This window comes from Neomonachus schauinslandi, chromosome 14 (assembly GCF_002201575.2).
Source record: "Neomonachus schauinslandi chromosome 14, ASM220157v2, whole genome shotgun sequence".
Lineage (NCBI taxonomy): Eukaryota > Metazoa > Chordata > Mammalia > Carnivora > Phocidae > Neomonachus > Neomonachus schauinslandi.
The window spans coordinates 85,567,982-85,589,076 of record NC_058416.1 but is presented as its reverse complement, the minus strand read 5'-3'; the positions used below and the strand labels follow the sequence as shown (position 1 = coordinate 85,589,076).

The following is a 21,095-nucleotide window of genomic DNA, read 5'->3' as shown; positions in this document are numbered from 1 at the left end:
CAGTGGGGCAGGTGGCGGCGACTGGCGGCGACCGAGGCGACGGTGAGCGGGGCGCGGGCCCTCTCCCCTTCCCTGGTATCCTCCTCCCCTTCCCCTTGCGCCCGGCCGGGCCCGCTCCGGTCCGCCGGGCTCGGGGCCGGGGGTGGGGGGCCGGGCCCGGCGTCCGGGAGGGCCCCGAGTGCCGCGAGCGGGGCCGCTCCCGTGGGGACCCGGGGAGTCCCGAGCGGGTGGCCCTGGAGGCTGGGGGTCCCTGGGGTGCCCCCCCCCCGCGGAGCCGGAAAAGTGGCTCGGCCCTGTCAGCGCCGAGCCCGGCCTTCCCTTCCTCCGTCCGCCTCAAGATGGAGCTTGGACTCCTTGCCCCTGCGCCGCCCCAGGCGCCGCTCCCTCCCGGGCGCCCCGCTCCCCTCCCCTTGGCCTTGGGGGGCCTGGGGCGGCCCGGACCCCGCGGAGGCCGAGCCCGGGCGGGACCTGTTGCCCCCGGGCGCTGCCGTCCGGCCTCGGGAGCGTTCCTCGGGCCCTGCCACCCGGTGCCCGCGAGCCGGAATGGAGGGCACCCTGGCCGTGGCCTCCGTGCGTGCGCCGGTCCCGTCTGCCTGGCCGTGGCTTTTGTCCCCCTCCCCCCAGGTGGGACTGTGATTCTCGGAGAAGGTGGATGACAAGAGGTGACAAGGATTTCTCAGATAACAGCAGTGCCCCGTAACCCGAGCCTTCTCCCTCGGCAGGGGATTGGCTCGGAAGACAGATGACACTTGTGTAGAGGTTATTTTAAAAGCAGAGCCTTCTGATTCCCCTAATTTGGAGGTCCTGTGCTTCAAAAATCTGATTTTGATTTGGGGATAAACCCTGAACTCGGCTGTTTCTCCACTTCATGTGGCTTTTCCATCTGGCAGGAACCGAGCACCACCCCCTCCTCCTTTCACAGCCCCACCTCTTTGGTATGAAGAAATTACACGTCAAGTCTGTGATCTTCTACATACCTGTTTTTAGCAAAACTTGGTCACCAGTTACTGTATTTTAAAAGGAGGGTAGAGAAAATTGGATTTTTTTTTTTTTTTTTTTTTTAAGCGACCTTGCCTTCTTCCTGTTTTAGGTTAGAACAGTGCCTGGCCAGTAAGAGCTCAGTATTAGCGTTGCTGCAGTTGTGGTTACGATTCTGGTTGGTGTTACTGTTTTATTACTATTACTATAACCTATGGTATCCACAAATCAGGAGAACAAATGTGTTTGACTTTTGGGTTTAATGATAACCTTTTGCAGGGATCCTCAGTTATGTTGCTCCTCAGCCTTGGGGCATTTTTTTCCCTCTGGAAATAATAACAATTAACCTTTATTGAGGGCTTCCTTTGGTCAGGCTTTGGGCAAGTCTTTTATGTTTTATCTCATTAATCATCCTTACCCAATGAAGGTGCTATCATTATCCCCATTTTACAGAGGAGGCATCCAAAGGTCAAGTACCTTGCCCAGGGTCATACAACTATTACATGGTGGAGTCAGGATTTGAGCTCAGGTACTGACTCCACCAGGTGCTTGGTTATTAGATTAGTATAGTGAATTCCTGGCAAGGAGCAAGGCTGGCCTTTATTAAACCAAAGGAAGTAGATGATCACTAGAACAAGGCTGGTGGCTGGGTTTTTGACGTTTTTTACTTTACCACAGAAAGTGGTAAAGTACGTCTTAAGCCCCCTCGTCCAAAGGAGTAAAAGAATCTGAAACTGGGTGGGATCCCTTGTAGGTATTGTCTGAAAATAAAGATCGTGCCCTTCCCTACCTTTTCAAGAATTGCTTAAGCTCCGGCCTGTGCTTAAGCACAACAGAAGCTGATCTGGTTTCTGTTCTTTAGGAGTTTCGAATTTGGTGTCCTTCTTACTTATATTAAAAAAATTTTTTTTTTTTACCCAGTGTCTAACATTGAGTCTGTTGCATCCCATTTGACTCATACATAAATACATGTGAACTTAACTCAGTAATGTTTGACCCTTGCTTTTAAGTACTGTCTCTGTTGGGATTCTAAGCCCAATGGATGGTTAATAAGAGATGAACTGGTCCTCTTATACTCCATACAAACGTAGGCATCTTTGAATTTTTCCCTTGCAGGTGTTCTTGATTATTATTTGCAGATATATTTCTGGCCATATATGGTCACACACAACACACATATGTATATATACATGTACATTTCATTCTGGGAATGTATATGGTAAGGACCTTCCACTGTATTTTAAGATTTTTATAAAGTAATCTCTACGTCCAGTGTGGGGCTCGAACCCACAACCCTGAGATCAAGAGTTGCATGCTCCACCAACTGAGCCAGCGAGGCGCCCCTTTTATTTCACTTTATAGCACCCTCTGCAGGATTCTGCCGAGTAGTGTGTTTGGTAAATATTATTTAGTTAATTGCAAATATGAGGTTCATAAGTTTTAAGATTGGTTTTATTCAAGTCAAAGCTAAAGAAAAAAGCAGAGGGTAGGGTGGTGAAGTTACATGGAGATGGCTTAATATTTTTTTTTTTAAAGATTTTGTTTATGTATTTGAGAGAGAGAGGGAGAGCACAAGCAGGGGGAGCAGCAGAGGGAGAGGGAGAAGCAGGCTCTTCGCTGAGCAGGGAGCCCAGTGTGGGGCTCAGTTGCAGGGCCCTGGGATCATGACCTGAGCTGAAGGCAGACACTAAACCGAATGAGCCACCCAGATGCCCCGAGATGGCTTAATATTAACATTAAAAGGACATTTTGTTGAGTGTTAACTAAAGTGAGGCTTTTTACCCCATATAACTTTCTACTTTATCCCAATTATCAGCTTCTTAATTCTCTTGTACAAATGAGGTGTGAGGTCCAGTGTTTTTTTCAGATGTAAAGAGTGCACAGTGTTGTTGATCAGTCCTGACAAGCTGATAGTTCTTTGAAGTGTTGTGATATCCTTCCCAAAGGCAGCAGGTGGGGCTGTGGGGTACCTATCTGTGAGCTGTATTAAGTCTCATTTGGTATTCACTCAACAGAAATGAGCACGACCGTGTGCCAGGTGCTGTTCTGGGTGCTGATGGGATAGCAGTGAATAAAACTGAAATCTTTGTTCTCTTGCAACTCCCCCTTCAAGTAGGGGAGACATACAATAACCATTATCAATAAAATTTATTGTATGTTGGACAGTGATACATGGTATGAAAAAAAAATAAGTGAGGGAAGAGGAAAAACGCAGTTTTGGGGACAAGAGTTAGGGTAATAATTTTAGATAGGGTGGCAAGAAGAGACCTTGATGAGAATGTGACTTGAGTAAAGATCTAGAGGAAGTGAGGGAATGTAGATCCCTGAGGGAAGGGCATAGTAGGAAGAGGGGGCAGCAAGTACAAAGGTCCTGAAGTGGGACTTTGGGAGAGGAGAGAACCGATAATTTAAGGCCATATAGATTGTAGTCCTTAAAATATATATTTATTAAAATATTTTAAAATAGCGAAAGACACAGAATAATAACGTTATTGATTTTGTTGAAGAAGTAGTTAAATATGAGGGAACATATGAGGCTCAAAGAATTTTACTGACTTGCCTAAAAGGCCACACGGCTAGTGAATACAGAGCTAGAGATTGAACCCTACTTTCTGGTATTTTCAGCAATGCACAAGTATGTTGGCAGGAGCACCTTAGTGGTTGGCAGAAAGGCCAGACCAGTGCTTGATGTTCAGACTTGCTATTGAGTGTATACTTTGCTATTTGTATGCAGGATCTTTGCTCAACCCTGGGAGGCCTTGTAACTGACATTTGCATATATAGCTTTTTCCTGGAATTGTGCTCCTGGCAGCAAAGCCTTCCTTTTTAGTCTTAAAAGTTTTCATGGTTCAGAAATCTCTGTTTAATATAAACCTTCATGTAAGTCTCTTCAATCTTAATTGGAAAGCATTGTCAGTATTGCCTTGGATAAGAGTTTTTTAGATAACCGTTTAGGGAGGCTTTAAACGATTACAGCATCTTACATATTTTTAATATATACGTAGTGTATGTTCCCCATGTAGATGGAACTCAGAGAATCCATATGCTTTAAATCAGCATTTCAGTTACAGTGCTCTTTTAAGGGAAAACATATTGACTGATGGTACTACACAAGAATTTCAAGTAAGAGCGACCTCTTCAGATTTCAATCAGGGGAACAGAGAAGGCTTTATTATTATTTTTTTTTAAGGTTGGCAGATAGTAGTAAACCAACCTTGGATTTGGCTAGGACATCTGGGTTAATATCCTGGTCCTGGCACCAAGTACCAAGGAATCTTGGCCACCATTAGTAAAAGGGTTTTTTGTTGTTGTTGTTGTTTTTTTTAATCTCCATCTGGCACTTCCAGAAGGACAGATTCCACTAGCACTAACTCAATGGGTGGGTCTGGTTTTTAATTGTCTAAAGCGGTTCAGCAACAAAATCTTAAAACTATTCTTTGTAAAATATTTGAAAAGAGGAAGTAGTCCTAATACAGAATCCCTATTGGGAACTCCCTTTGGTATCTCTTTTCCTGGGGAAAATGTATTCTCTTCCACCTCTTCTCAGGGATCCTAATGAGAGTACAGACATTTTCCTGCCTGAATATTTTATATAAGCACAAAGTCTAATATACTTGCGACTCCAGTTAATAGTTTGATATTTGTATTCTCCTTTGCTTACTTACGTCTAAGTATAGCTTGGATTAGATCCCAGTTTGAACTCTGCCCATTTTTCACACTCAAAATTTTTGAGTCCTTGATTTACTCTATCTTCTCTGAAATTAAAGGCCTGAAGATCCAGATGTTCAGGGTGTACAAATCATCCGAAATTTGGGTTTGATGTATAAAGGGATGGCAACTTTAACGAGATTTTTTTTATCAGATTCTACAAATCTTAGTCGTGTAGTGTGTTGAAATATTTGGCATATTTTCCCCACCTCTCTTCTCAGGAAAGATAAGAGATTTTAGGGATATTTTCCTAAAAATCTTGAAACCAGATCTTTTGACCTCCTGCCTTGTCTCTTTAACTGATTTACTCCTAAGAATGATTTATTATTGGAGACATTATGTTCTAATACCTTAAGGCAGGAAGGATCCTATTAGACTTTTCTTTTCCAGACTATAGAATAAATAAGCTTTATAGGCATGGTAATTTTTTTTTATGGCCTAAGTGAAAGAAAACTATTATCACTAAGTTTCTTTCACACATGGGTGACTAGAAAAAACTGTGTATCTTGAAACCATATTGCTGATTTCTGTTGTAACGCATATGTGGCTTACTTAGGTTGTTACATTGAGAATCTAGCTTCAGAGTCAAATTTAGATTTTATTTTATTTTACTTTATTTATTTATTTAAAATTTATTTGACACAGAGAGCGAGCGAGAGAGGGAACACAAGCGGGGGGGAATAGGAGAGGGAGAAGCAGGCTTCCCGCTGAGCAGGGAGCCCGATGCTCCATCCCAGGACCGTGAGATCATGACCTGAGCCGAAGGCAGATGCTTAACCAACTGAGCCACCCAGGTGCCCCATTTATTTATTTATTTTTAAAGATTTTATTTATTTATTAGAGAGAGTACAAGCAGGGGGAGCCGAAGGGAGAGGGAAAAGCAGGTTCCCACTGAGCAGAGAGCCCGATGTGGGGCTCGATCCCAGGACCCTGGGATCATGACCTGAGCCGAAGGCAGGTACTTAACCAACTGAGCCACCCAGGCGCCCCTCAAATTTAGATTTTAGAAAATGTTTTCCAGTGAAATGATTATTTTTCGGAGGTCCTCAGGTGCTTTTTCTCTTATATATCAGTTTTACAATGGCCCTTATGTTTTTTTTTTTTTTTTAAAGATTTTATTTATTTGAGAGAGAGAGAATGAGAGAGAACACATGAGAGGGGATAGGGTCAGAGGGCAAAGCAGACTCCCTGCCGAGCAGGGAGCCCGATGCGGGACTCGATCCAGGGACTCCAGGATCATGACCTGAGCCGAAGGCAGTCGCTTAACCAACTGAGCCACCCAGGCGCCCCAATGGCCCTTATGTAATTGTTTTATAATATGTGGGTTCCATACATAATGTATAAAACAAACACACATACAAAAACACAGAAAAAAGCAATTTACCCATAATCCTATTGCCCAGAGAAAATCATTTCAGTGTTTTAGAGTATGTCCTTCCATCTAACTTTATATTACTATTTTTAAGTAATTAAAAGAGTAGAATTTTCACTGGAAATACTCTCAGCAAACCAGCATGAGGAATCAGAACTATAGTTAAGAAGTTTGAGGTCCTGAATTTGCTTCAGCCTCAGCTTGGGCAAGTTGCTTGACCTCTGATTGTTGCTCTGTAAAGTGGGGGTGACACCTGTCCTGTGCACCCTATGTGGTTGCTGTATTAATGGAAGGGATTCGGCTTTGTTGAACCGGAGAGCTCTAGATAACCTTGTTCGGTGGTAACAGCAATGCGGAGGGAGTCCGGGCTTTCAAATGCCAGATGGGCCAGGGAACATGAAGACAAAGGAAAGGCCAGCCCTGTATCACTGGTTGCCTGTGTTTGTTTTGTACATGGTTGGGTTTATCGAAAAGCTTCTCAGGTGAATGTGACCAAGAGAAAGTGTCCTGCGTATGGGAGGAGAAACCTCCAGAAATGCCAGTTTATCAAACATCTGTTGTGTTCGGAAGACTCTCCTAGATACAAGGAACTCTGTGTCTCACGAGTGAGACAACTGCAATGAGTACGGTGGGACCTAAGGTGGGACCCTGGAAGGTCATCACTTCATGAGGGTTGGGTGTGTGTGTCTGGGAGGGAATCCCAAGTAGGAGTTAGCCCTTGTGTTTGGTATTGATGGAAATCTGGGGTTTGGAGGCAGGGATAGTTTAGGTAAGACATTCTAGGCCAGATTGAGCAAAGATAATGAGGCATAAAAGTAACATGTTGAGATAGTAGCTGCTCTGTATTTTGAGGGCAAGTAACAGGAAGTAAAACTAAGAAGTTTGGGTTTACATCCAGGAGAGACTTCCCTGCCCTGATGAGGAGTTCATCCTCCTGGTCTCTAGCATTTTATAATCACTGAGTTTTCTGCAAGTCTTTTTTCTGTTGTTTGGTCAAAAATAGCGGCTTATAGGTGGTAAACAGGAAAAACTGCTGGGTAGGGGCGCCTGGGTGGTTCAGTCGGTTAAGCGACTGCCTTGGGCTCAGGTCATGATCCCGGGGTCCTGGGATCGGGCCCCGCACCGGGCTCCCTGCTCAGCGGGAAGCCTGCTTCTCCCTCTCCCACTCCCCCTGCTTGTGTTCCCTCTCTCGCTGTCTCTCTCTCTCTCTCTGTCAATTAAATAAATAAATAAAATCTTTAAAAAAAAAAAAGAAAAACTGCTGGGTAAACTCTCTTTTTCGTGCAAAGTTATACCACTGTCACCACCATCAGTTTTAGTATCTTTTCTTCATCCCGAGAAGAAACCCTGTATTCCCAGCCCTAGTCTCCGTATCTCTAGACTTGCCTATTCTAGACATTTCACATAAATGGAACCGTACAGTATGACGGACTCCTTTCACTTAGCAAAATGTTTTCCAAGTTCACTCATGTTGTAGCATGTATCGGTACTTTATCCTTTTTAGGGCTAAATCATTTTCCATTGCTTGGATATACCACCTTTTTGTTGTTGTTGTTCATCAGCCGATGGACATTTGGGTTGTTCCACTTTTTGCCTATTAGGAATAACGCTGTTTTGAATATTTGTGTTTGTGAGTGGACTTACGTTTTCATTTACCTGGGGTGTGTACCTAGGAGTGGAATTGCCGGTTCATATGGGAGCTCCACCTTTTGAGGAACCACACAACTGGTTTCTAAAGTGATTGTGCCATCAGCAATGAGTGAAGCTCCATTTTTCCACATCCTTGTCAACTCATTATGTTTTGTTTTAATTTTTTTTTAAATTGCAGTCATTCTAGTGAGGGTGAAGTGCGGTATCTCATTGTAATTTTGATTTGCATTTGCCTCATGACTAGTGATGTTGAACACCTTTTCATGTGCTTATTGGGCATTTATATAGCTTCTTTGGAGAATATACCAATTATCTCTTACTTCGACCTTCAGAATATTAAGTGCAAAAGCAGTGTGCAGAACACTAGTATGTTAGTGTTTGGCATAAAAATATACAAAAGAATACCAACCATCTTTTTTTCCAGTTGTTTTTATTGTGGTAAAATACACATAACAAAATTTACCGTCATAACCATTTTTAAATTTACAGTTCAGTGATGTTAAATACCTTCCTCTTGTGCAACCGCCACCACCATCCTTTTCCAGAACCCTCTTCATCTTGCCAAAATGAAACTCTGTATCCATTAAACACTAATTCTCCATTCCCCCTCTCCCTCCCCCTGGCAACCACCATTTTACCTTCTGTCTCTATGACTTTGATTACCTCATATAAGTGGAATCACACAGTACTTGTCTTTTTGTGAGTGACTTATTTCACTTAGCATAATGTCCTTAGGGTTCATCCATGTTGTAACATGTGTCAGACTTTCTTTCCTTTTTAAGGCTGAATCCTATTCCATGGTATGTATAGACCATATTTTGCCTGTCCACTCATCTGTCAGTGGGTACTTGGATTGCTTCTGTGCTTTACTCTTATGAGTATTGCTATGAACGTGGGTGTACAAATATTGCTTTGAGACCCTGCTTTCAATTCTTCTGTATATATACCCAGAAGAGGAATTGTTGGATCATATGGTAATTCTTTTTAATTCTTTGAGGCACCACCATTCTGTTTCTATAGCGTTTGCACCATCTTACATTCCCACCAACAGTGCAGAGGGTTCCAATTTCTCCACATTCTCGCCAACACTTGTAATTTTCCAATTTTTTGGTAGTAGTCATCGTAATGGGTGTGAGGTGGTATGTCCCTGTAATTCTGATTTTCATTTCTCTAAAGATTTGTGGTGTTGAACATCTTTTCATGTGCCTGTTGGCCACTTGTGTATCTTTGAAGGAATTGTGTATTCAAGTCCTTTGCCCAGTTTTAAGTTGTTTTTGTTGTTGTTGTTGTTGAGTTCACCAATTATCTTTTATTTTCTATATCTGTCAGGTATTTATTGAGTACCTGTTGTAGGGAGGCACTAGCCCAGATGTTGGAGATAAGTAAAACAGGCACACCTCTGCCTTGGGGAACACAGGGCTTGTAATGGAAGTCAGTCCTTTGCCTGGTAGCAGATCCCGGCTCTGTTACTTTATGGAAGACCTCCTACCAACTACTTAACCTTTTGGAGCTCAGTGTTCTCATCTGTAAATTGGGCATTATAGCTACTTCGTGTAGTTGCCATGCAGATTAAATGAATTAATGTGTGTAAAACTCAGTAAATGTTAGAACTCTTCTTTCCCTTCCGTTTAGTCCCTGGTGTCTTCCTGGCTGCCTGTTGGTAAGGAAGTTAGCTGTCAGCTCAGTTTTCTTCTTTCATTGAAGTCAGAAAGGGGAAAAACCCACTTCTACCAGTATGGGAAATTAAAACCTTTCTTCCTGGCCATGTTTTTGAAAGTTAGTTTGAGTAGGAGTGCCTTGCCATTATTAAAGGGCACGTTTTTAATGAACAGTTGTCACTAAAGAACTTGTAATTTATGAGGAGTTAAATATTCAGCATGGAAAAGCATCTCCTGCTCCTCATGTCAGAACTCGTGCCTTGCCAAATTTCAGTCCCTTTGTATGTTTGTCAGTTTTATTTCCCAGAGTTTAATTAAAGGTGAGGCTTTTATTTTCTTCTTTTTTCTTTTCTTTTCTTTTTATAATTTTAAGTAATGTCTACACCCAATGTGGGACTTGAACCGACAACCTGGTGATCAAGAGTCGCATGCCCTATGGACTGAGCCAGCCAGGCGCCCCAAAGGTGTGGTTTTTCTTTCTAAGGTCTGATAGGACCTGCTGTGTGTCTGTATGGAAGATTACCTAAGCAGGGAAAAAATAACCAACAACGAAGCTGGGTATTAAGATCCAAATGAAACTATTTCCTAGTCTCTGTTTACAGTATCTAGGGTGGTTGTACAGAAAAGCATCTTAGGGACTCATAAGGAAAATGAGTAGAGTGGTATCTTCTCTTGAAATAGCCGGGGTCCGGGGCACCTGGGTGGGTCAGTCGGTTGGGCGTCTGCCTTCGGCTCAGGTCATGATCTCAGGGTCCTGGGATCGAGCCCCACATCGGGCTCCCTGCTCTGCGGGAAGCATGCTTCTCCCTCTCCCACTCCCCCTGCTTGTGTTCCCTCTCTAGCTGTGTCTCTCTCTGTCAAATAAATAAATAGAATCTTAAAAAAAAAAAAAAGAAATAAAGAAATAGCCGGGGTCCTTCAGTACTGTGAAAATAGAAATGTGATTTTTATTTCCCCCATTGGATCTGAAAATCTATATAGTAAATACTAAATTTGCTATTTGCAGAATAAAAACAAGAGAGATTTTATAAAGAGGAAAAAAAAAAAACCCAAGTGATTGTTTTGTGAGTTATCTTTGTGCCTTTTTCTTGTTCAGAACAAACAGCTGGTATGTGTTTGCTTTTAATATGGGCAGTGTCTGTTTAAGGGGAAGAGACAGTAAACTTACTTTTATTCTTTTGTGAAGATTGGAAAGGGACACCAATTTTAACTTGCCTGGGGATTGACTCCTCTCACTGCTGTATATATAACAGATCAGAAACTTTTATTCATCGGCACACTTTAGGGTCAGGAGTCTTTAATCTGAAGATTGAGGTTTTATGTCCTGGACTGTTAAGTAACTGGGACCTTAACAAGTGATTTCACTTTTTAGAGTCCATTTCCTCAGTGGTAAAGTGAGGAAGTTGAACTAGATTGCTAAGATCTCTTCTGATTCTAAAATTTTATGATGCTATATTAAGCACATTTGCTCTTTTTGACACATGAGTGTAATTGACTGCTGTCGACCTATTAAGTAAATTCTTCTGGGAGGCACTGACCAGGCCTAGTAATTTCTGTCCCTTTTAAGGTCTTTCTCTAAACTGGTGGTATCAGTTACAGAGTCACAGGAATTTTGTAGAAATTTGTGTAAATGAGCAAAATACCTCAGATTATTCAGCTTTCCATGCTCCCTTTTTAAAAAATTCTTTTGCAGCTGGAGGAACTTTGGGAGGCTGCATATTTTCTGTTTAAGTAGCAGGAACATAAAATAAATCTCCACTCAAACTTAGCTCTACAAAGACATTCATAATTGCAGGCGGTTGCATCATGATACAGAGTTTCAACTTCTAGAAAAATTGCCTAATGCTCCGGATCTGATTGCTTTGGCTTGGTTGGATTTCAGCCCCCTCCTTCTCCTTTTTAAAAGTGCTGTAGACTTTGAAATTCTGGTAACAATTTGTATTCTGCACTATGTCATACACTGAGTCTTAAAAACATATAATTTTCAAGCAAAGAATAATTTTTGAAATGGTCATGTCTGTCTATTGATACCCTGTTCTGACTTCATTCAGCAAACATCCTGTACTGAGTCTTTAATCACTTAAAATTCTACTTCTGACTTTCATAGAGAGATGTGGTAAAAGTTCCTGTTTACCTTCAGTATCTTATTGTATGATATTCTCAAACCAGCACTTAAGGTTCGTGGACTGATTTTATAAATTGCTTAGTAAGGTCTCTACCAGTTACAAATTGGAAGTACAACAGTTCAAATGTGGCACTGTTTGAACTAAGGAGTCAGTTAATCTTCTGACCCTTCCTGGCTTGTGTCCTTTAGTGTCTAAATGTGCTTTTCACATTGATTCTTTTTTGGGGGGTGGTGGGGGTTAAAGATTATTTATTTATTAGAGAGAGAGAGCAAGCAAGCATGAGCAGGGGGAGAGGCAGAGGGAAAAGCAGACTCAGGGCCCTATGAGGGGCTCAATCCTGGGACCTTGGGATCATGACCTGAGCTGAAGGTAGACACTTAAGAAGCGACTGAGCCACCCAGGTGCCCCTCACGTTGATTCTTTTAAACAAACAGTGACTACATTATTTACTTATCTTTTATCTTTTGTACTCTATCCTTGCTAGAGATGTGCCCTTTGTTTTTGATTTTTGTGTTAACTTTAAAGCTGTTTGACTCTGGCTTGTTTAAAAAGTTATATCATGTGTATTTTGTTCTAAGTCTTAGGCTTCTGCTACTGTATATTAAACATTTTTTTTAAGATTTTATTTATTTGAGGGCGCCTGGGTGGCTCAGTTGGTTAAGCGACTGCCTTCGGCTCAGGTCATGATCCTGGAGTCCCTGGATCGAGTCCTGCATTGGGCTCCCTGCTCGGCAGGGAGTCTGCTTCTCCCTCTCCCTCTCTCCGTTTGTGTTCCCTCTCTCGCTGTGTCTTTCTCTGTCAAATAAATAAATAAAATCTTTAAAAAAAAAAAAGATTTTATTTATTTGAGAGAGGGAGAGGGAGAGAGCACAAGCAGGAGGAGGGGGAGGGGAAGAGGAAGAGAAGCAGACTCACCACTGAGCAGGCAGCTCCATGCAGGCCCTGATTCCAGGGATCACGACCTGAGCCATAGGCAGATGTTTAACTGACTGAGCCACCCAGGCACCCCTACATTAAACATTTTTTATGCTGTATCTCAGTATTTCATGATATTCTGTTAAGAACACCACTATTTTCAGATGCTTTGGCCTCCTGAACAAATTTGAGACATTGCTCCACCCTTTTAGGCATATGCCTTGGAAAGACAGTCAGCCCTCAGGAAGATGGATTCTCTTTCTCCTCTTTCCACTTTGGAAAATTGTCCTCTTCTCATGTATGTTTATTTCTGACAGGGCTGCATGGCCTTTTCCCCTGGCTGATCTTGTCATTATTCCTGAGTCTTTTAATCCTCTGCTGGAGATGGTGGGATGAAGAAACAGAGGGGCAGTTTGGAATTTCCCTGTCGTCACAGGCACCAGCCTTCACAGGCACCAGCCTTCATAGACCTACTGCTCAGGTTTAAGATTTTATCCTGTTACCCTTTAGGCCAATCACTTAGTTGCTGCTGAAACCAAATGGCCCCAGACCCCTGCTTGCTCTTCTCTAGTTTACCTCCCTTGTTCTGGCACTAATTTGAAGCAGTGGATCTGTGGCCCGTGCCCTGAGCTGTGTTTGGTAACCTCTCACACGTTTTCTCTCTGCTCAAGGGGCTAGCTTCTGGGAAGCCGAACCAGCCATGGCCGTAGGCGGCTTCATGTCACTCATCATCAGTTTACACCGACTGACCCCAGGTGCTTGCCAGATACTCCACTCTGGAGGAGATGCTCTCCATCCCTCAACCAGTATTCTGTGTCTTCATTAAGAAGACTGACAAGTTTCTCTAAAGTTAAAATGTGGGACGATGCCGTTTCTTCCCTGGGTCTTACATTTTAAATTATAGCCACTAGACTGTTTCAAAGTCAAAGACAATTTACTAAAGTTTAGTAAAGGGACAAAAATATCGGATTAGTAAGAAGCTAATAACTAACAGCGGTTAACCCTTAGCATCTCTGACTGTCCTGCAGTTTTTTCCCTCCAGTCCCTGAGCCTGTCTTTCCACATGTTCTTATCACTCCATTCCTTGGTTTCTTAACAGTCAGAAAGGCAGCAGAAGCTAAGCACGCTGCTGCTTCAGTAGAATAATGCTCTTTCTCCCCTCTTTGTACTTGGAACGCTGCTCCTGCTACATTGGCCTTAAATCTGCCGGTCACTAACTCTCTGGTTCCCCTCGTGTATCTTGAGACACACTTACTAAATTTTCACCCGTAACGCAATCTCTGTACTTCGCTTTGAGTTTTGTGTGGGTATATTTTCAAACTCTTAGTGCTGAGCTATCAGTTTTACTGGCCAGTGCCTTGTGCTACAAGCAGATCATCTTTATACATTATGTATCCCCTGTCAAATAGGTATTTTATTTTTTTATTTTAATTTTTATTTTTTTAGAGGGAGAGCGCACTTGCATGCACACACTCAAGCTGGGGGCAGAGGGAAAGGGGGAGAGAGAATTTCTTTTCTTTTTTTTTTACATTTTATTTATTTATTTGACAGAGAGAGACAGCGAGGGAGGGAACACAAGCAGGGGGAGTGGGCGAGGGAGAAGCAGGCTTCCCACGGAGCAGGGAGCCCGATGCGGGGCTCGATTCCAGGACTCTGGGATCATGACCTGAGCTGAAGGCAGACGCTCAAAGACTGAGCCACCCAGGCGCCCCGGGAGGGAGAATCTTAAGCAGGCTCCACACTCAGCATGGGGCCTGAGGCAGGGCTCGATCTCAAGACCCTGAGATCATGACCCAAGCTGAAATCAAGAGTTGGATGCCCAACTGACTGAGCTACTCAGGCGCCCCTCAAATAGATACTTAAAAATTATTTATTTATTTATTTATTTATTTATTTATTTATTTATTTATTTTTGACGGAGAGAGAGACAGCGAGAGCGGGAACACAAGCAGGGGGAGTGGGAGAGGGAGAAGCAGGCTCCCTGCTCAGCAGGGAGCCCGATGCGGGGCTCGATCCCAGGACCCTGGGATCATGACCTGAGCTGAAGGCAGACGCCTAACGACTGAGCCACCCAGGTGCCCTTAAAAAATTTTTTTAAAGATTGTATTTATTTGACAGAGAGAGAGCACAAGCTGGGGGAGTGGCAGGCAGAGGGAGAGGGAGAAGCAGGCTCCCCTCCCAGGACCTGGAGGTCATGACCTGAGCCAAAGGCAGATGCTTAACCAACTGAGCCACCTAGGTGCCCCAATCAAATAGATATTTTATTTTTATTATTCTTTTTTTAAAAAATATTTTATTTATTTATTTGACAGAGAGAGACACAGCGAGAGAGGGAATACAAGCAGGGGGAGTGGGAGAGGGAGAAGCAGGCTTCCCACTGAGCAAGGAGCCCGATGTGGGGCTCGATTTCAGGACCCTGGGATCATGACCTGAGCCGAAGGCAGACGCTTAACGACTGAGCCACCCAGGCGCCCCTCAAATAGATATTTAAAAAATCCTCTTGTTATAAATGCTTTCCCCCCTTTTTTTATCTTAATGATTATTCACAGTTTTAGATTCAGGATTTTACATTTTTCCTTTTCCTCACATACGTGTGTTAAATGAAGTTGGAAAGACGAATGTTGTACACCCAGGGGGATTTGGGGCAACTGGGAACTTTATTACTGATGCCAAGAGGAAGGCCACTTCATTTATATTCTGCCTTAAACATATATTCTAGACCTGTACCGTCCAGTACAGTAGCCCCTTATGGCTATTGAGCACTTGCAACGTGGTAAGTCCTAGTTGAGCTGTGCTATAAATATAAAAAACACAATGGGTTTCAAAGCCCTAGTAGGGAAAAAAAATGTGATACAGCCTATTAATTTTTTTAAGAGTTTATTTATTTATTTGAGAGAGAGAGAGAGAGAGTGAGCACAAGCAGGGGGGAAGGGCAGAGGGAAAGGGAGAAGCAGACTCTCCGCTGAACAGGGTGTCTGATGCAGGACTCGATCCCAGGACCCTGGGATCAGGACCCCAGCCCAAGGCAGATGCCCAACTGACTGAGCCACCCAGGTGCCCCAGCCTATTAATAATTTTAATATTGATTACATTTTGAAGTAATATTTTGGATATATTCGGTTAAGTAAAATGTTAATTCAGCTGTTTTTAGTTTCCTAAACATGGTTACTAGAAAATTCAAAATTATAGATTTGTCTCACATTATATTTTTATCAGACAGGGCTGTTCTAGAAAGTATGCTGGTGTCAACAAAGATAATGATCTAACTTGAGACTTATAGCTCTTACATACCATTCACTAGAGGTAGTAATTGAACAGTTTGCCCATAGCGTCGTTGACCTACTTTTAAAAAGAAGCCCCTGGGTTGGGAAACTCCATATTGCTGTCATCTTCGTCAAAGGCTTAGAGATAGTAAGATAAGAGTTACTTGGTGCTTTAGTTTGAAAATTGCAGTATTGCATCATTTTATGGGTTCTTGTTTTGGTGTTGAGTCAGTTCAGGACTTTTCTGAACTCTTACTGTGTACCAAATACTTTTGGTCCTTTGGATGCAAAGACAAATCTCACCCCTGACCATGAGGAACTTAGTCATCGTGTGCTATGCAAACAAGACAGGAGTGTGATTCATCATTCAGTAATAGAAGACCGCACAGTGGCTAGGGAAGTGCAGAGAAGGAAGAGCTAGGGCAGGGACAGTCATCTGGAAGGACCCCACGAGGAGGGCATGCTCTGCCTACATTCTTTTACAGAATGTCCCAGAAGCCCTTAGGCGGGGGAACGTGCAGTGGGGAGCAGTAAGGGCTTTGCTGTATAAACAGCCCGTCCTTGGGAGGCGAGGTGCAACTCTGCACTTCTCATCCCAAGAGTGTAAGCTCAGCTTGGCCAGAAAAGGAGATGTGTTCAGTTGGCCCCTGGCAGGCCCATCAGCTTATTGGTTGGGTTTTGGTGGTCTCGGGTGAAGTTGGAATACTTGACCTCCCTTGTTTTACTCAAAAGTTGAAGAAAATATGTAAATGCTCTTCAGTTTTGTCTTTTCCAGTCTTTTCTGTATGTAGATATGAATGTGAATGAAACCAAAAGGGGGAAAAAATCGAATAATTTGCCTTTCTTTAGTGGAAACATGAGTCTGTTTGGAAAGCTACCAGAGTGTTGTGTAAGTGTTTTCAGTGGCTGAAGCAGACCGGCTCAGGTTACACTGCGTCTCCCACGTTGGGGGTGGGGGACAGCAAGTGACATAGCATACAACAGACACTTACATAACCATGACTCCAAGGGACGGGATTAAGCTGTGAATGAACCTCCCAAACTCCGGAATATGATACTAGAACACAGCCTTTGAATTTCTCTCTCAAGCTTGACTTGAAAATGAGCTTCAGAAACATCTCTCTCAAACTAGACTTTTCATTACCCTTGGAACTTCTTTAGCTTCTCTTCTTTTATTAAGTTCGTGAACTTTGATCATTGTAGAATTAGAAGGGGGCTCAGAAGTCTCAGAGTGCGGCTGTCTGTAGGTAAGTCACGTAACCTGTCTGGTCCCCCACAGGGCAGAGTTGAGACCTGGGTCTCTAGATGCCCCTCTACCATAGCCTGCGGCCGGCTTCCAGAGGCTCAGTGCCAAACGCCCTCTCCTGGCAGATGAACTTCATTGCAGATTCTCAGATTCTTCAACTCTCCTTTGCCTCCCAACAGAATTTCCAGAGTTGGTAAATAGTGGAGGATTTTTATTTTGCTCATGGGGGGAAGTGGACCATGAGGGAACCAGGTGAAGGGTGGGGATGTGATTTGCCTGGGAAGATACAATGCTCTGCTGGAGGGTGCCAGGAGATGCTGAGCTTGCTAGGAGCTGATCTTATCAGACGAGCCTTCTCTCTTCACACATGGCAGAGTACTCTTACTTTGGCAAAGTTAGAGCCACAGTGGCTTTTCTTTCACTTTGGATCCTTGCCCTTTCGCTTAGGGAGTTTGGATTTGAAATCCAAAACAGTCAAACCACAAAAGAATGGAGTTGGAAATGGATCTGACTTAGTAACCTCTAGTTAGAACTGAGGATACCAAGGTCTGGGAAGGAGTTAAATGCTAATTCAAGGTCATCCAGCTGGGACAGAATCCAGGTGTTCATTTCCTAGTCTAGCCTTCTTTTCGTACCTTTTTTTTAAGCCTTAACTTTTTTTAATAACAGTAAATAAAAACAGCAAAACAAAAATGAGTAAACAAAACCTTAAATCAGAGGAGTTATGAAGACCATAATTCCTTTTGTTTGAACATGATTTATACTGTGCTTATTTTTGGGAACTGCTTGTTTTGAGGAATCTCTTGTTTCTGTAAATTGCTTAAGCTTTTTTTAGGTTATGAGGGAGAAGGCGAGGTTTAGATTTTACTAAAATACTTCCTATAATAAAAACTTTACATTATGGAGTATTTCAAACGTGCACAGAAGTAGAGAGAATGCTGCCATCACCTAACTGAACAGTTCTCAATGCATCAGTCTTAGCTCACGTAAGTTTTAGTGTGCTGTATTAGACTTGTATGTTTTTTACACCTGTTTTGCCCTTGCCAGTTAAACATCTTTTTGCCTTTTTTAAAAAAAGGATTTATTTATTTATTTATTTTAGAGAGAGTGCATGCTTGTAGGGGGTAGAGGGAGAGAGAAACCCAAGCTGATTCTATGCTGAGTGGGGAGCCCCACGCTGGGCTTGATCTCAGGACCTGATATCACCACCCTGAGATCATGACCTGAGCAGAAACCAAGAGTTGGACACTCAACTGACTGCACCACCCAGGAAAGTATAGTACTTTTAAGAAAATATAATACTTTTATTTCTTATTCATATAGTTATGCTTTTTGTGGTATGAAGTATTTCCATCTCAAGTACTTACCTTAAAAAAAATTTTTTTTTTTTTTAAAGATTTTATTTATTTATTTGAGCCAGAGAGAATGAGAGAGAGAGAGAGAGCACATGAGAGGGGGTAGGGTTAGAGGGAGAAGCAGGCTCCCTGCCGAGCAGGGAGACCGATGCGGGACCCGATCCAGGGACTCCAGGATCATGACCTGAGCCGAAGGCAGTCGCCCAACCAACCAAGCCACCCAGGCGCCCAAAAAATTTCTTTAGTTGACTTAGTAGAGGAGATTATAAAACTCTAAGCATGCTTTTTAATTTTTATTTTATTATTTTTTAAATATTTTATTTATTTGACAGAGAGCGAGAGAGGGAACATAAGCAGGGGGAGTGGGAGAAGGAGAAGCAGGCTTCCTGCTAGCAGGGAGCACGATGTGGGACTCGATCCCAGGACCCCAGGATCATGACCTGAGCCGAAGGCAACCGCTTAACGACTGAGCCACCCAGGAGCCCCATTTTACTGTGTCTTAAAAAATCATTTTTTTTTTCCTGCTCAAGAAATGATATCTGTTCATTAAATCAAATTTAACAAACTCAAGAAAACAGAGATCTAAAAACTACCACTAATCCTATCACCTGGAGATAATTATTAATAATCCTTTGTTACATTTCCTTCCAATTCAAGCATTTTAACTGCTTAGAAATAACAGTAAATTTTAACTAATTCTTATTCTGTGCTGGCTTGTGAACTCCAAAACTCCTAAGAGGGGGAAGCTGTAACAGTTACCAATAGTCTGGAAATTTTGCCCTTTCTTAGCAAGAATACACTATTGCAGAGCTGTGGTGAGGCTTTATGCTTTTGGCATTTTCAAAATTAACTTCTAGGTTACACATCTTAATCCTCACTCCTCTTAGTAAATAGAGTAAATATTGGGACTGGTGAAGTTAGATTGTCAAGGCAGAGGTAACATTTTAAGTTTATGATTTGCTTCCTACTCAGTTTTCAGAATTTTTAAATACTGCTTAATTTTTCAGGAGAGAATACTAAAAAAAATTGTTTGAAACTGAACCAGAATGAAAACTTGCCAGCTTGAAATACATAAAACTATGTTTTTGGTGGTGAGGTGAGGACTTCGGTGGATGTGCTTTTCTCTGCTTACCTGCATTGCTTATTCTGGTCAGCAGTGGAGAAAGATGTGGCTCGTCTTAGATGGGAGACCCTTTGGGAGAAGGTGCATTTCTTGAGTCATCACCTCCAGATTCAGGGATATAGAACCTTCTGGGTTTTGTTGTTGTTGTTTTTAAGTAAGCTCCATGCCCATCATGGAGCCCAATGTGAGCCCAAGGCTTGAACTCATGACCCTGAGTTCAAGACCTGAGCTCAGATCAAGTCAGATGCTTAACCGACGGAGCCACCCAGGCATCCCTGGTTTTTCTTTAAAGTGGTGAGGTTGCGTCCTAGAGGCTGACCCACATCAGAATTCTTCTTTGTGATGTCATCATCATGACCTCATAGGCAGGGTTGCTCAAATTGTTTGTGCAGCTTTTGGCAGATATGAGCTGAGGCCTGGCCTGATTCTACAGACACCATGAGGTACCAGTTTGTCTCATATTGGTAGATTGCGTTGACTTTCGTGCAACTTCTATAGATTAAAAAAAAATACAGACATTAATATTAGGCTCTCTATATTTTACTGAAGATTGTATAATGGTAAGAAAATCATTGTTTTAAAATATCCTCTGGCAGGAAATTTAAAAAACAGAAAACTAAATAGTAGAGCAGTATTTTACTGTGTGAATGGGTATGTGGTTAATCATTGGCTTTGTTTGCTATGTAATTGGCTATCAATTTTCTTGTTTCCTGCAAATCTAACATTTTTGTTCTTTGAAAGAATATCTTCACCATCAGGGCAGCTAACAGTTTGAAATGATCAGACATGGTTATCAGAATTAGTATAAATTATTTATGACCCAGAGGCCTAAATGCAGATGCATCACAGTTCAGAAGTTATCATTTGTTTTTGAATATATTGCTTTGCTCTTTAAACCTGTTTTAGCTGGAGTTGGAAGAAAAAGTGTTGGTTCACACAAAGGTCCAGAAGTCTAGTCTTTCATGGTTAATACATATAATTTCCTCAAGGATTGTCCTCCCATATTTTTTTAATTTTTATTTTCAAAGATTCTATTTACCCATTTATATGAGAGAGAGAGGAGAGGGAGAAACAGACTCTGTGCTGAGTGCAGAGCCTGACCTGGGCTCGATCCCACAACACTGAGATCACGGCCTAGCTGATATCAAGAGTCGGAGGCCCAACCGACTGAGCCCCGCAGGTGCCCCTATTTTAATTTTTTTAAAGATTTATTTATGAGAGAGAGCATGGTGGGGAGGAGCAGAGGCAGGAGGAGAGGGTCCCAGGCAGACTCTGTGCTGAGCACAGAGCCCAACGTGGAGCTTGACCCCACCACCCCGAGATCATGACCCAAGCCAAAACCAAGAGTTGGACGCTCAGCTGACTGTGCCACCCAGGTGCCCCAAGGATTGTCTTTCTTTAAACAAAAACTTCAAAAACCCTGTGTCCTTATATACTGGGTGCAAGCACTTGATTAATTATCCCCTCCCATCTTTTATTTAAGTAGATATATTGGTCTCTTCTAAATTTGACTCTGTGAGTTTAAGTTGAGAGATTATTAGGTGGCCAAAAATTTTTCTTTCTTGTTTTCTTACTGCTTTTCCCTCACAAAGCATGTCAGTATTAGAGAGATTCAACATCTCATTTTTTGAAGTAGACTTCTCTTTTTAAAATGTTGTCCCAAGTGTTTCCCTCTGTAACAGCCACATGTCCCTATTTTCT

General features: G+C 42.5%; 1 protein-coding gene across 3 annotated transcripts in view; it reads left to right on the top strand.

The window, feature by feature from the left end:
- CLIP1 (CAP-Gly domain containing linker protein 1) overlaps positions 1 to 21,095 on the top strand; it is a 119,224-nt gene continuing 98,129 nt past the window's right edge. For 2 of the 3 annotated variants that reach the window (XM_021698661.2, XM_044921206.1), the window contains exon 1: positions 1 to 42. The gene's annotated coding sequence lies outside the window, so the exon portion shown is untranslated. Of the gene's footprint in view, positions 43 to 1,112; positions 1,157 to 21,095 lie in introns of those variants that run through there. The other variant, XM_044921207.1, reaches the window with a different exon arrangement.